At 33.6% G+C, this 12981-nt stretch overlaps 1 pseudogene; it reads left to right on the forward strand.

Moving 5' to 3' along the window:
- LOC130590549 (uncharacterized) overlaps positions 1-5622 on the forward strand; it is an 8577-nt pseudogene extending 2955 nt beyond the window's left edge.
- The last annotated feature ends 7359 nt before the right edge of the window (positions 5623-12981 follow it).

The raw sequence follows: 12981 nt of genomic DNA on the forward strand, positions 1-12981 counted from the left end.
GTCTTCGACGAACACGATTGATGAGCGAAGATCGACGACCGACGACAAGGAACGAAGATCGACGACCGACGACAAGGAACGAAGATCGACGACCGACGAAGAGGAGCGAAGACGACGAGCGAAGACGACGAGCGAAGAAGACGACGAGTGAAGATCGATGAGGGATGGAGTGGGAGGCGGTAGTGCTGTGTGGTGGTTGAGAGTGTGGCGAGAGAGGAATGGGTGGTTGAGGGGGTGGTTGGCTGAGGAGAAGGAATAAAAGAAGGGATAGGAGCGAGGTGGTTGGATGAGAGATGGATGTGGATTAGGGTTTTAGAAAGGAGAGATGGAAGAGAGAAGGGAAATCAAAAATGGGAGATGGGTTTGAGTCTTTGAGAGATTGATGGTTAATTAGATTTTGATCCTTTTCAAATCAAGGGTTTTAATTCATGATCCATGATATTAATCTTTTGCCAATAGGAAAAGAGAATGATCTAGCACATGGATTAATGACTTATCACATGATTGACAATCTTATATTTTTTATAATCTTACTAATTCTTGTCTTGGTTTAGTAACTTCAAACTTTCATAATTAGTTAATTATTTAATTAATTTAAAATTTTGGTTAATTTTATTGAAATTATTATGATGAGTGTTATATTGAAATTATTATGATTAGTGTTTAAGTATTATTATCTAATTATAAGTTATAATCTTACTAATTATTGTCTTGATTTAGTAACTTACTTACTTTAATTTGAAATTTTGATTATTTTTATTGAAATTATTATCATTAGTATTTAAGCCATAACTATCATTTATTAATTAGCATATTATTATTATTATTATTATTATTATTATTATTATTATTATTATTATTATTATTATTAATAATTAATTAATTAGAGTTGTGAATTGAGTTTCTAAATTTTAATTAGACTCCATACTTTTGGCGTTACTTATACAACTGTCATCAGTCTATTACTCAATTAAGTAATAGTATAGTTGTATTTATTAAAGTGAGCTTATGTGTAATGTTACATTGACTTTGATTATAGTTTCTTTATAGTCATATATATATATATATATATATATATATATATATTATATATATATATATATATATATATATATATAAGCCTACTGCTAACATAGTTTCTTTATAGTCACACATATATACAAAGTTAAGAGACCACTATAAATACTATACTAGTATTAAACTATAGTATAACTTAAATAATCTTATAACTTATAAGGATAAGGGAGTGTTATGGTTGTTAATCTTATAATAGTATTAAACTTTATGGTTGTTAACAAGTTACTATTTACTAACCAGTAAGTACTTGTTAACTATTTTACTTAACTTATGGTTGTTATTTGTTAACAGTTAACTTATTTTAATAAGTTATGGTTAGCTTTTATAGGGGATACTGATTTGGAGGTATAATTTTTTTTTTTATATTATTATTATTATTATTATTATTATTATTATTATTATTATTATTATTATTATTATTACTATTATTATTCAACATATGAACCCTCGTTGTAATCACTCAGGTTTGTTATAGTATGATTGTCATTTGTTATAGTATTATAACATATTAAGAGTTATTACACTAATTTATAACCAATAAAGTATTAGATTGGTTTTACAATTATTTTGATATCAATCTTATATTAAAATGATTCGACATATTAATATATATATTGTTATTATTAGTATTCCTGTTATTATTTGTATTACTATTGCTATTATTGTTAGCCTTGTTACTATTATTGTTATTACTTGTATTTTTACTTATTATCATTGTCGCTTTATGTTTATTAGTATAATTATTCTCATTACCATCATAGCTATTTACAAACTTATATATCAATCATAATAAAACATTTATATAAAGTTTGAAATTGATCGTCTACTCGTTATTATTGTCATTGGTTATAATATATAATATTAAAACATATGAAGAGTCGTTCTACTCCTTTACTCATTAGAGTGGTTTTACGCAGTTGATTATTCGAAATAAGAGTTGACTAAGAGAATACACTCAACATCACGGTAATCAATATAGTATTTTTGTTGGTTTATTATTGTCATCCATATATTTATCGAACACACACATATGTATATATATGTCGATCTTAATACTTTTGTTAATATGATTCGTTTACAAAATCCACAACAAAATCAAGATGGCCCGAGCAAAAGTTACCTGAAGTTGAAATGACGTTCAATATCGAATGGACCCGTTTCACAATGATCGAACTGAGGTCATTACTAATTCAACTCGAGTACATTTGACTTAATGCAACCATACATGAAACCTAAATACGACCTGCGCAAACCCGACAAAGAAAATGTCATTAGGTCTTCATATTCGGGAATGGATCGATTTGTAAATGAAATGCTCAGACTTGTCCGGCACCCGGGAATCCAACGATTCAAATGTGTTGGACCCAGTTGAACAAAACCTGACCAATCATGACCTGGGGCACTGACAATCAGAATTCTGACCTGTCCGGGTCTAACCTGGTTCGTCGTGGGTACACCCAGAACCCGTTTTGACACCACTAGGTGGGGGTCATGTTCTAGGATATGTTCCTTTTTCTCTCTAAAATTAGTAATATTACTCCTAATAGTATATTATAGCATAGAATAGGAGAATGTGTATGTGATGGATATATTATCTCTATTCTGGGTAGGACACTAAAATATTAGAAATCACATTTTACACTCATTACATCTCTATTCTAACTACTTATTTCAATTAAAAAATTAAAAATAAAAAAATAAAGAAGAAAACTACCTAATTAATTTAAAAAATAAAAAGAGACATTACAAAAAGAAAACCATCAACAATTCAAATGTTCCTCATTTATAAGATATAATTAACAATTAATTTAATTTTCTACCTCCCTTAAAAAAAATTAATTTTCTACATATTTTTGCACGCATTGCGTGCATATCTCTATTATATAAGGGAAGGGGGAGCAATTGTGTCCTCTTTTGAAATGCCTATTTTGCCCTCCTTCCCTTTCTAAATTACAAAAGGAATGTCAACATCAAAATTGACACTCAAATAAAACTACCAAAAATTAATTTACAACACTCACTCACAATTCACAAATCACTTAAAAGAAGAATCTTTACAAATCACTCATACAATTGAGAAAATCACGTTATAAAAATCACGCAGATCACTCAAATAATCAGAATACTCTTTTAAAACTTAAAATTAACATACAAACTAAAACTAATAACCTAGAACGTCAATACATACAAAAACATTTACAAAATTACAAATCACTATTCTCAAGAACCATTCACAATTAATGGTGGGGCATGATAAAAAATAGAGGTGTATTTGTAGTGAAATCAGATTTTAGAAGTTAGACAAGGAAAAGATTATTTACTTTTTTTTATAGTGTTTCCTATATATAATAAAACTTTTACATATATATGGACATATCTTTTTCTATTATATGATAGCGATTAGTTATCAAGGTAAAAAGGTTTATGTAAAATATCATTCAAGAATTAAAGTACAACATATCTTTATTATATAAGGGAGGGGGGAGCTATTGTGTCCCCGAATGAAGAGACTATGCTACCCCCTTCCCATTCTCACTTACAAATCAAAGGGGGCTTCAAACAAAAATACCAAAAATATAATAATAAGAATCACTCACAAAGTACAACCTCTGAAAAAATTGACTTGAAATCAAAGTGTCCACTTTCTTTACAATTTATGAAGTACTGTACTTGATTCAAAAATCAACTAAAAAAATTATAATATTAGAAATCATAAATAAATTCAATAAAATTTCTAATTTGTTCATAGAATTTAACTTTGAAAAGAACAAAAAAAAAAATAAAAAGAATGGTGAGGGACTTAAGTGACGGAAACTAAACCAATTAAATTTTGCGACTAAAACAATTATACTCCGTATGTCTAATGTTCAAATTTTAGTGTCCTACCCAGAATAGAGATACTTCCAAATGCTTGAAGAAGTCGCCCATGGCCTGAAACTAGAAAATTAAATACTTCCAAAATGGGTACTCAGTGTTTCCAAATCATGCCATATGGTACCTGGATATAATGTGCAAAGTTCCTACCAAAATTATAATTTATAAATCCACTACCAAGAGTGCATACTGTATTTCATTAGGTTTGCTTACAGAGTATTTTTTTTGACATAGGAAGAAAGTACAATGCAAGAAAAAATACATCTAATTAAAATCACTACGGTTCATCTGGCACCAACGCGTGAGAGTGTGAGCTTGCTCCACTTGATTTATGTGAACTTTCACACTGCGACACCACCCAAAAAAACTTAGCTAACATACGAATTTGGCTAATCGTCCATTTAACTGTAATATCTTTGGTTCGTGCAGACTTCAGAAGGTGCATTAGAAGTAGTGAGTCTGTCTTAAGGTGAAGACGTATGATGCCTGCTTCTTTTTTCCCATTGCAGAGCCTCAAGATATGCTTGAGCTTTGGTAAGCAATGTCAAAGATGCGTAAAGGAATGTTCCTTGCTTGTATATAGTCTCCATTGTTGGAATGGAAGCACACTAACCTGTTCCCCCCATATGGGTTATTTTGTCCCATGAACCATCTAGTTGTAAATAGTAGTTGGGCCCTCATGTAATTGACCTCCTATGTCCGTTATATCAAAACCCGATCGACTGAGTGGATCCAAAGATGGTCTTACAACAGCGAGTTGCGCTTGGATAAAAGTGGAGTGCCGTTGCATTTTATCTTGGAAATAGGCAGCTATGATTATGCAGGTGCCCCTTACTCTTCTGAAGATTGATCATTGCGCGTCTTCAAGATTTCCCATAGTGTAGCAATAAAGTTAGGCATACGGGTTCCATTATAACCATCTTTATGGCAAAATCTAACAATCCAAGATGACAACGATTGGTTGAAAGTACTTGGACTAGAAATTGTTGGTTGAATATCGATTTGGCTAAGGGACCAAGCCTCCAGTGCTAACGGGCGATGTCAAAACAAATGTTGACCATCTTCAGCCTCATATAAACAGATAGGACAGTCATTGTCGAGCTTATAGATCTTTTATAAAGATTATCCAAGGTAGCTAACCCATTGTGCCATAGCTTCCATAAAAGAACTTCTATTTAGGCATGCTGTGCGAACCCCAAAGAATACGAACAAATTTCATTTCGAGTGTAGTCGTCATGCTGCATATTTCATTTTGCTGGTAGAGTGCTATATTATACCCCGTTTTAGTTGAATATTCCCCTTACTTGGAAAAAGGCCAATATTGCAAGTCCTGCACATTCAAGGTAGAGTGAAGTTCAATACCTTTTATTTGACGTGCACTATGAGGCTAAAAAAAACTTATTAATCAAAAACACTGCTGGTGAATAGCAAGAAGATAATTAGAGGATTCAACAAACTTTTATTGAATATTATGAAAGCTTATTGGGCACTTATGAAGATACCACCTGTGATGTAAGTAACAGAGTTGTCAATGAGGGTCTTTTGATAAATGCAGAACAACAACAGGCTTTATATAAATAATTCACAGGAGAAGATGTTAAATAAGCCTTGTTTGAAATTCCTGAAAACAAGGCAGCAGGTCCATGATTGGTATTCAAGTGGCTTTTTCAAGAAGGCTTGGCCTTGTATTTGGAGAGGAGATGATTGAAGTTGTACTAGATTTTTTTCAGTTTGGTAAAATTCTGAAACAAATTAATTGTACCACACTTTCTTCAATTTCTAAGTGTGAACAACCAGCAAACGTGACACAATTTAGACCCATTGCATGTTGTAATGTGATCTATAAAGTGATTTCTAAGATGTTATGCTCAAGATTGTAGAGTGTATTTCCAAGTATTGTGGATCAGGTGCAGAGTGCATTCATTAGGAAACGAATGATTATGCATAACATTCTTATATGTCAAGACATATTCAAGCAGTATAGAAGTAAAAGTCTCCCTGCCAGGTGTACTTTGAAGATAGACTTAGAGGAAAGCCTATGACTTAGTTCACTGGAAGATTATTAAAGCTTTGATGATTAAGTTAAACTTTCCTAATCAATTCATAATATTGATCATGAATTGTATTGCCAGTCCTTCCTTTTCATTAAGGATCAATGGCAATGTATGTGGCTTTTTTAAAGGAAAAAAGGGTCTCAAATAGGGAGACCCTATCTCTCCTCTTCCTTTTGTGATGGTACTGGAGTATTTCACTAGAATACTCAAGCTCATGAATAGGAGAGCAGGGTTCTATTTTCAGCACAGATGTGCAGAAGTGGGCTTAGTCATCTAGTTTTTGCGAATGATGTAATGCTCTTCTGCAACGGGGATGTTAGTTCTGTTGTATTGATGATTAAAGCATTGAAGTCAATTTCCCAAGATTCACGGATGCATGCAAATATAGATAAGACAGATGTCTATTTTGGCAATCTAAAGAAGATATACAGCAGAGAGTGCTATAAGTTAATGGATTCACAAAGGGCACCTTCCCATTCAGGTACTTAGGTGTACCAATTTCTGCTAGACGATTAAAAATAGCTGACTATGACATTATAGTTGATAGAACTATCAAAAGAATTTTGTGTTGGTCTTCCAGGCATTTATCACATCTAGGAGTGTTTTAGTACAAGCTGTCTTGATGAGTATACATACTTACTGGGCTCAAGTTTTTTTGATACCCAAGAGTGTGGTGGAGAAAATTAGAAAATTGCACAACTATGTAGATCCTTTCTATGAGAGGGGAAGACTCAGCTTCACAGACCACCCACAGTGGCTTCAGATTGGGTGTGTAGATCCAAGAAAGAGGGGGGGGGGGGTTAGGTGTCAGGGATTGTGTGAGAAGGAATACTGCAGCTATTGGGAAGATGGTGTGGCAGATAACTCAAAAAGAGGATGTTATGTGGATTAAGTGGGTGCATAGGGTCTACATCAAAGACACCAACTGATGGGATTATAAAACAACAAACACAGATACCTGGAGCTGGAAAATGATATGCAAGGTGACAACCAACTTAAGCTGCTTATAATCAGAACCAGTGGTTAGATGGCACTAAAAAGTATTCAATCAAGGAGGGTTATGGTTGGTTAATTGGCACTCATGATAACGTCAATTGGTATCATTAGGTTTGGAATGTCATAAATATTCCAAAACATGTGTTTATCTCTTGGCTAACAGCTTTGGCGAAGATAAGAACTAGAGAGAAAATGAAGCAAGCAGGCTTGTGTGTAGACACAAGTTGTTTATTGTGGTCTGTTGACTTCTAAGGGAACACTATAAGAGGGGGGTGAATTATAGTGTGACAAATATATGTTATTTTTTGCGGAATTATAAAACAACGAAAGGAACATGAGAAATACACAAGAGATTTTAGCGAGGAAAAACATCCTATGCCCAATAGGAAGAAACAACCTCGACTACAAGGGATTTTAACTCATACTTTCCACTATAATAGGCCAAAACAACTCTGTTTACAATCCTATTACTTTTCTCTCGAGCCACAACTTAAGTTACTAAACTCAAGTTCCCAACGACAGTTCCCACAACTATCGTTCTTCTCAAACTTCACTAGAAGTTACTTTATTTCTCTTTCTCTTTCTCTGACTTCACTCGAAGCCTCACACTTACAATGGAACTCACTCAAGTTTCTTTCCTTTCTCTTGCTTTACTCAAAGCTTTTCTCAATACAGGATTTCACTCAAAATCCCCTTGCCCAAAAAAACCAAGATTACAAACGATAAAAACAATAAGGGAATAAGTAGGAAATATGTAAGGAACACAAGAGTATAATGAAGGAATGACAGTACTGACTCTATCTTAGTTAAACCCAATTAAAATTGAAGTCAGACACACTATGGAAGGACTACTAAAGTTTGACACTTTATGTAAGAATAACTTAAAGTCCGACACATTAAACTTTAGATTAAGCGCCTATTTATAACATAAGTAGACATGAAATAACTTACCACTAATTAACCCACTAACCCCATGATATCCATAACTTAATTAATTAATTAGTTTTTATTTAACTTTACTTGAGAATTAAATAACCACTAACCCACTACTTAACTTAATACGAGAAGCAGTAAAGTATAACGTGGTTTATAAAACTTGAAGCTTAATTAAACTAATTAAAATAAATTAAGGCTTTAATAAAATAATCAAGCCCATTACTCCACAAACAATAAACGTGTAGTAGTAAGCTTAAACGTGATATTAGTTTGTTTGGGGAGTAATTAAACCATATAAATTAATTAATACTTGAGAAATAATAAGCAAGCCCACTAAACCCACTAAAACAAATAAAACGTTTAACAGTAAACATTATGTGGTTTTAGATACTTGGGGAATAATTAAACTATTTAAACTAATGATTTAAGAAAAAATATCTTTTTAAAATATTTAAATAAAAACTGAAAATCAGATTTTATTTAAAAAGAAAATCTTTTGATTTACTTAGAATAAAAAGATAAGATTTTAAAATAAGATATTATCCTTTTCAAAATAGAAAATCATTTCAAAATCTTTTCCTAACAAACTCCTAACTAATACCTAAATTAGTTGATCTAGTCAAACTAAGTTAGGACTCCTAAACAAATCAGTTAAGCGCTTCATATATGTTAGGCGCACAACATAGGATGTTTTAGGTCTGTTCCCAACCTGTACCAACGTCTGTTCCCAACATAGGAACAAAACTCAATTCCCAATTCTCAAACTTTGGAAACATTGCTTAACATTTAATTCAAGTTCCTACGTGTTTGTGTGGGTTCCTATGTTACCACAGCATGTTCCCATCTACTAAGTTCCCATGCCAAAGGAACTCGTAGACTTAATTAACAGAAATCGACACAACCTTTACCATTTAGACTCATTAAACCTAGGAACTTAACCAGAGACTCTAAACCTTCATTCCAACTTTATAACTCAAGTTTCCTTACCTTTCCGGATCTTGTTCCCTTTTTACATTTAGGAACTTAAATACAAACTCATGCATTCTAAGCTTCCTTCATGTTAGGATATTTGTTCCTTTGAATATCTTCACTTCAATCTTCAAGTCAAGCCTCTTCACTTCAATCTTGATTGTAGTATTCTCTTTATCCATAGGAACAATGCACCTCGCACACCTTTCATAACAAGCATTCTCAATGCTATACGCACAACATTTACAATGATTCTTGCACACATAAAACTCATAACTTTGTTATTTAAATTACTTTAGTTTGTCATCATCAAAACCATATTGGGTCAACATGGTCTTATGGGGAGGATTCCTGTCTTCACTTGTTTTTTAAGTGTCAATTTAGTTAGCAGGTTTGTATAGGGATTATGAGTTAGTTGGGCATTAACTTCATGTCTCCAGAGAGCTTGTACACATGCTGGAAAAAGTGGGGTAGGAGATCCTGATCCAAGAAACAACAACAGTTCAGTTATGCAACATTGGCAGCTATTGTCTATTATGTTTCGAAGGTGAGAAATCACTCACTATGGTAGGGGGGCTGTCTTAAGGCCTGATTTGATTATTAAATAAATTAAAGCTGAAGTGTGTCTCAGAACTAGAAGCAAAGGGATTAACAGGTGGCACAATAGAGAAACGGACTGGCTTAACTCCTTAAGTTTAGCAACCTAGCTTGTTTTTCTGGTTGTTATTGTTTGAGAGGGTTTTTTTTGGTTGCTGATTGATGTAATGTAGGTTTGTTGTGTGCATGTTCCTATCTGAGCAGCAGTAGGTTGTATTTGGAAGCTGGTTATTGCTTTTGGTTATATACTTACATTTTATATATAAAAAAAGAACTTATTTATCTTGTGAAAATCCTAATGTCGATGAATTGGTGATACGAGGTGACCAACTTTTAGTGTAGCAGTCTCGGCCCGTGGTACTTCATCCCTCAACACCGGTGTGTAACCATTTCCCCACCTATGCCGGGATGCCATGATATTTTGGGCATCCCCCACATTCCAACAACACTGCTCTCGTAATATGTTGTCAGCTACAATAATTCATTTACGTCCCCATGAAATTTTGTTTGATGTAGTACTAGCATTATGGTATACATGGGAAGCAATAAATGGGGATTTTGTTTAACTCGCCATGCTTTTTTCATTAGTAACGCTTTATTGAAAGCACCAATATTGCAAATCCCTAAACCTCGCAAACCTCGGGGTCTATGTAAGATTGCACGTTTTTTCCAGTGTATCCCAACACCCTGGTTGTTCTGCCATTTTTTTTCAAGCATACCAACTTTTAGTGACAAAAGACTTTTGTAGGCTTAGAACTTACCCCGCAATATTACAAAATCTTGTGATGAGAGTTGATACTGCATCGCAGGCCTCTTTAGATGTTTTAAAGAAGAATATAGAGTCATACAGAATATAGCAGGGCCTTGACTGATGTATGTCTGTAGCCAGTATAGTCATTCTCTAAAGAATATCCATACAGAACAAGAATAAGTATGGTGAAAGCGAGTCTCCCTAACGAATGCCACAAGTAGGAGCGAATGCCGGAGTTACATCACTGTTAATTAAGTATTCTATAAGAAACTGTTGAAATACATTGGTGTATAAGTTGAACCCACTTGGGAGGAAACCCATAAGCCGTAAGAACTTTCAAAACGAACAGTCAGCTAATTAACTCGATCGTAGGCTTTATTCATGTCTAGCTTTAAAGTTGCCAAATGTCTGTTACATGTGCATTGCTTGTTGAGAAAATGTGTTAATTCATGAGAAATAAAAATATTATCGTCCATTTGACGTCCAGGAACAAAAGTCGTATGATAACCCGCAATGAGACTTGGAAGTAAGCTTTTCATCCTATTAACCATACATTTTATAATACATTTATACAGTACATTACATAGGCTAATAGGGCGCAAATTATTTACCTCCACGGGTGGACTTATTTTTGGAATAAGCACCAACAGTGTGTGATTTCACTCCTTTAATAAATGCCCAGTCGAGAAGAATATATAGACTGCATCTACAACAGAAGTCCCAATAACCTCCCAGTGACGTGTAAAAAATTCTGCGTTAAATCTGTCAAGTCCTGGTGATTTGTCATCAGCTATAGTAAACATTGCAGTTTTAATCTCTTTGGCAGAAAAAAGGCGCAAGCAAAGATTGTTGCTCATTATCCGAAATGGTTGGGAGGTGTAGTTCTCGAAGAACAAGATCAATCTGCTCTCCGTGGTTGTCTGAGGCCACAACAGAGGGCTCACTTGGAATAAAAATATGTTTAAATGGCTTTAAATGAGACCTTCTAGTGCATGTTGGTCTTCGATCCAGTTGCCAACTTGATCCTTAAGCATGTAAATGTAATTACGTTGCTATTTTATATGAAGACGACTAAATAGGAATTTGGAAGGTAGGTCACCAACTTGTATTTTCTTTGATTTTATTTTGCATATATGTTGCAATGTCATTTCTCCACCTTTTAGTCATTTTCTATTCCTCTTGTTCCTAACACTATCTCCAATAGTTCCTAGGAGGTGGACGGCCAAAATCCTTCGTATAGCGAACATTGACGCCTCCAAAACCATAACAACGATCCGACTGATCTGGCTTCTCACTAAGAGCCATAAAAAGGGTGTCTTTGTTAAATGTCGGAGTGAACTCTCCCTTGGCTTGCTTCTCCTTGTACTCCAACTGCCCAAAAAGCAAGTTACAAGTAATAATGTAGTTAATAAAGAAAAAACATATTCATATGTCAAACTAAAAGTTATAGTGATATACATACGTATTTTTTAGCTGCAATCTTTGTTTCCTCAGGTGGAATAAATCGCTGTTTAGTAACATAATCTTTCTTTTGTATCACGCACCACCAGTCCTCACCCCGATTAATATGAGAGGACATCGAGGAGGATGGTGTGCTAGATGACGATCCGAAATCAAAACTAGGTGGACATAAGTTCTTCTGGTTCCACAACTCTTTAGCATCCCCATAGTTTCTTTGACCTAAGTGGTGATGATGTGTGTTATTTTTTGCACTCTCGAGCACCTTTCCTCACTTTTTTCAAAAAAAAAAAACACATTAACTTAGTAGAATATAATTTGAAATTAGTAAAACCAAGTTAATTAGATTATAAACTTACTACAACCTTATATGACATCATAACGTCTTTGAAGGTAAGTCAATCCTCCATCTTGATGTGGTTGTATTCATCTGGCAGAGTATCACCTTGATTCTCTTTCTTTGATCTGCGTATTGTCATTGTGATCCAACCAAATACCAATTTGCTCTTAAAGTCCCTCCATCTAGAGCTCACAACAGACAAGTAGTGCTTCCTATAGCTTATCTCGTCGGGAAGCTAAGGTGAACCATATTTTGTTTTCCATCATAAACAAGTAAATAAGCACGTTAGATCATCATTAGTACAATAAATCCCAAAATTGTAAATATATAATTACAAAAATCATCAGCGTGGTATCGTACCATAGTGTTCGTTGACATCAAATCCAACAGGGCAGGAGAAATGTGTCTCGATTTTCAATTGATGTTAATGTGTATTATAACAAGACCGACACAACTACCATACTTGGCTCCCACGGACCTAATAGAACAGACAATTAGAAATTCAAACATTAAATTATAAGCATGTTAAATTACACCTATCTTAGATCAATAATTATATTATACTTCTTTTCACTAAAATAGTAGAACTGTCAAAAAGAAATTTAAATAACAAACAATACAAACAACCCCAAAAATTAGGGTCTGTCCAACACTACTGTCACTTTATCCTTTTTGGATTTATGAATATAAAAGCTATATGATAATATAAGAATTATAACAAAGTTAAAATTAGTCACATTTCAATTGTGAAAATTGATAAAAGAAAACTAGAAATTACTGAATCTGATTTTCATATTTTTATTTTTAGTTAAAAAAATTTTGAAAACTAAAAATAAGATATGATAAGGAACGAGCCCTTAGCAATTAATGATTTTTCCTCGGTATTGAAGCGGCTCAATAAATTAGTATATTAAGAAAACTCAAGGAAA

This window comes from Beta vulgaris, chromosome 1 (genome assembly GCF_026745355.1).
Source record: "Beta vulgaris subsp. vulgaris cultivar EL10 chromosome 1, EL10.2, whole genome shotgun sequence".
Lineage (NCBI taxonomy): Eukaryota > Viridiplantae > Streptophyta > Magnoliopsida > Caryophyllales > Amaranthaceae > Beta > Beta vulgaris.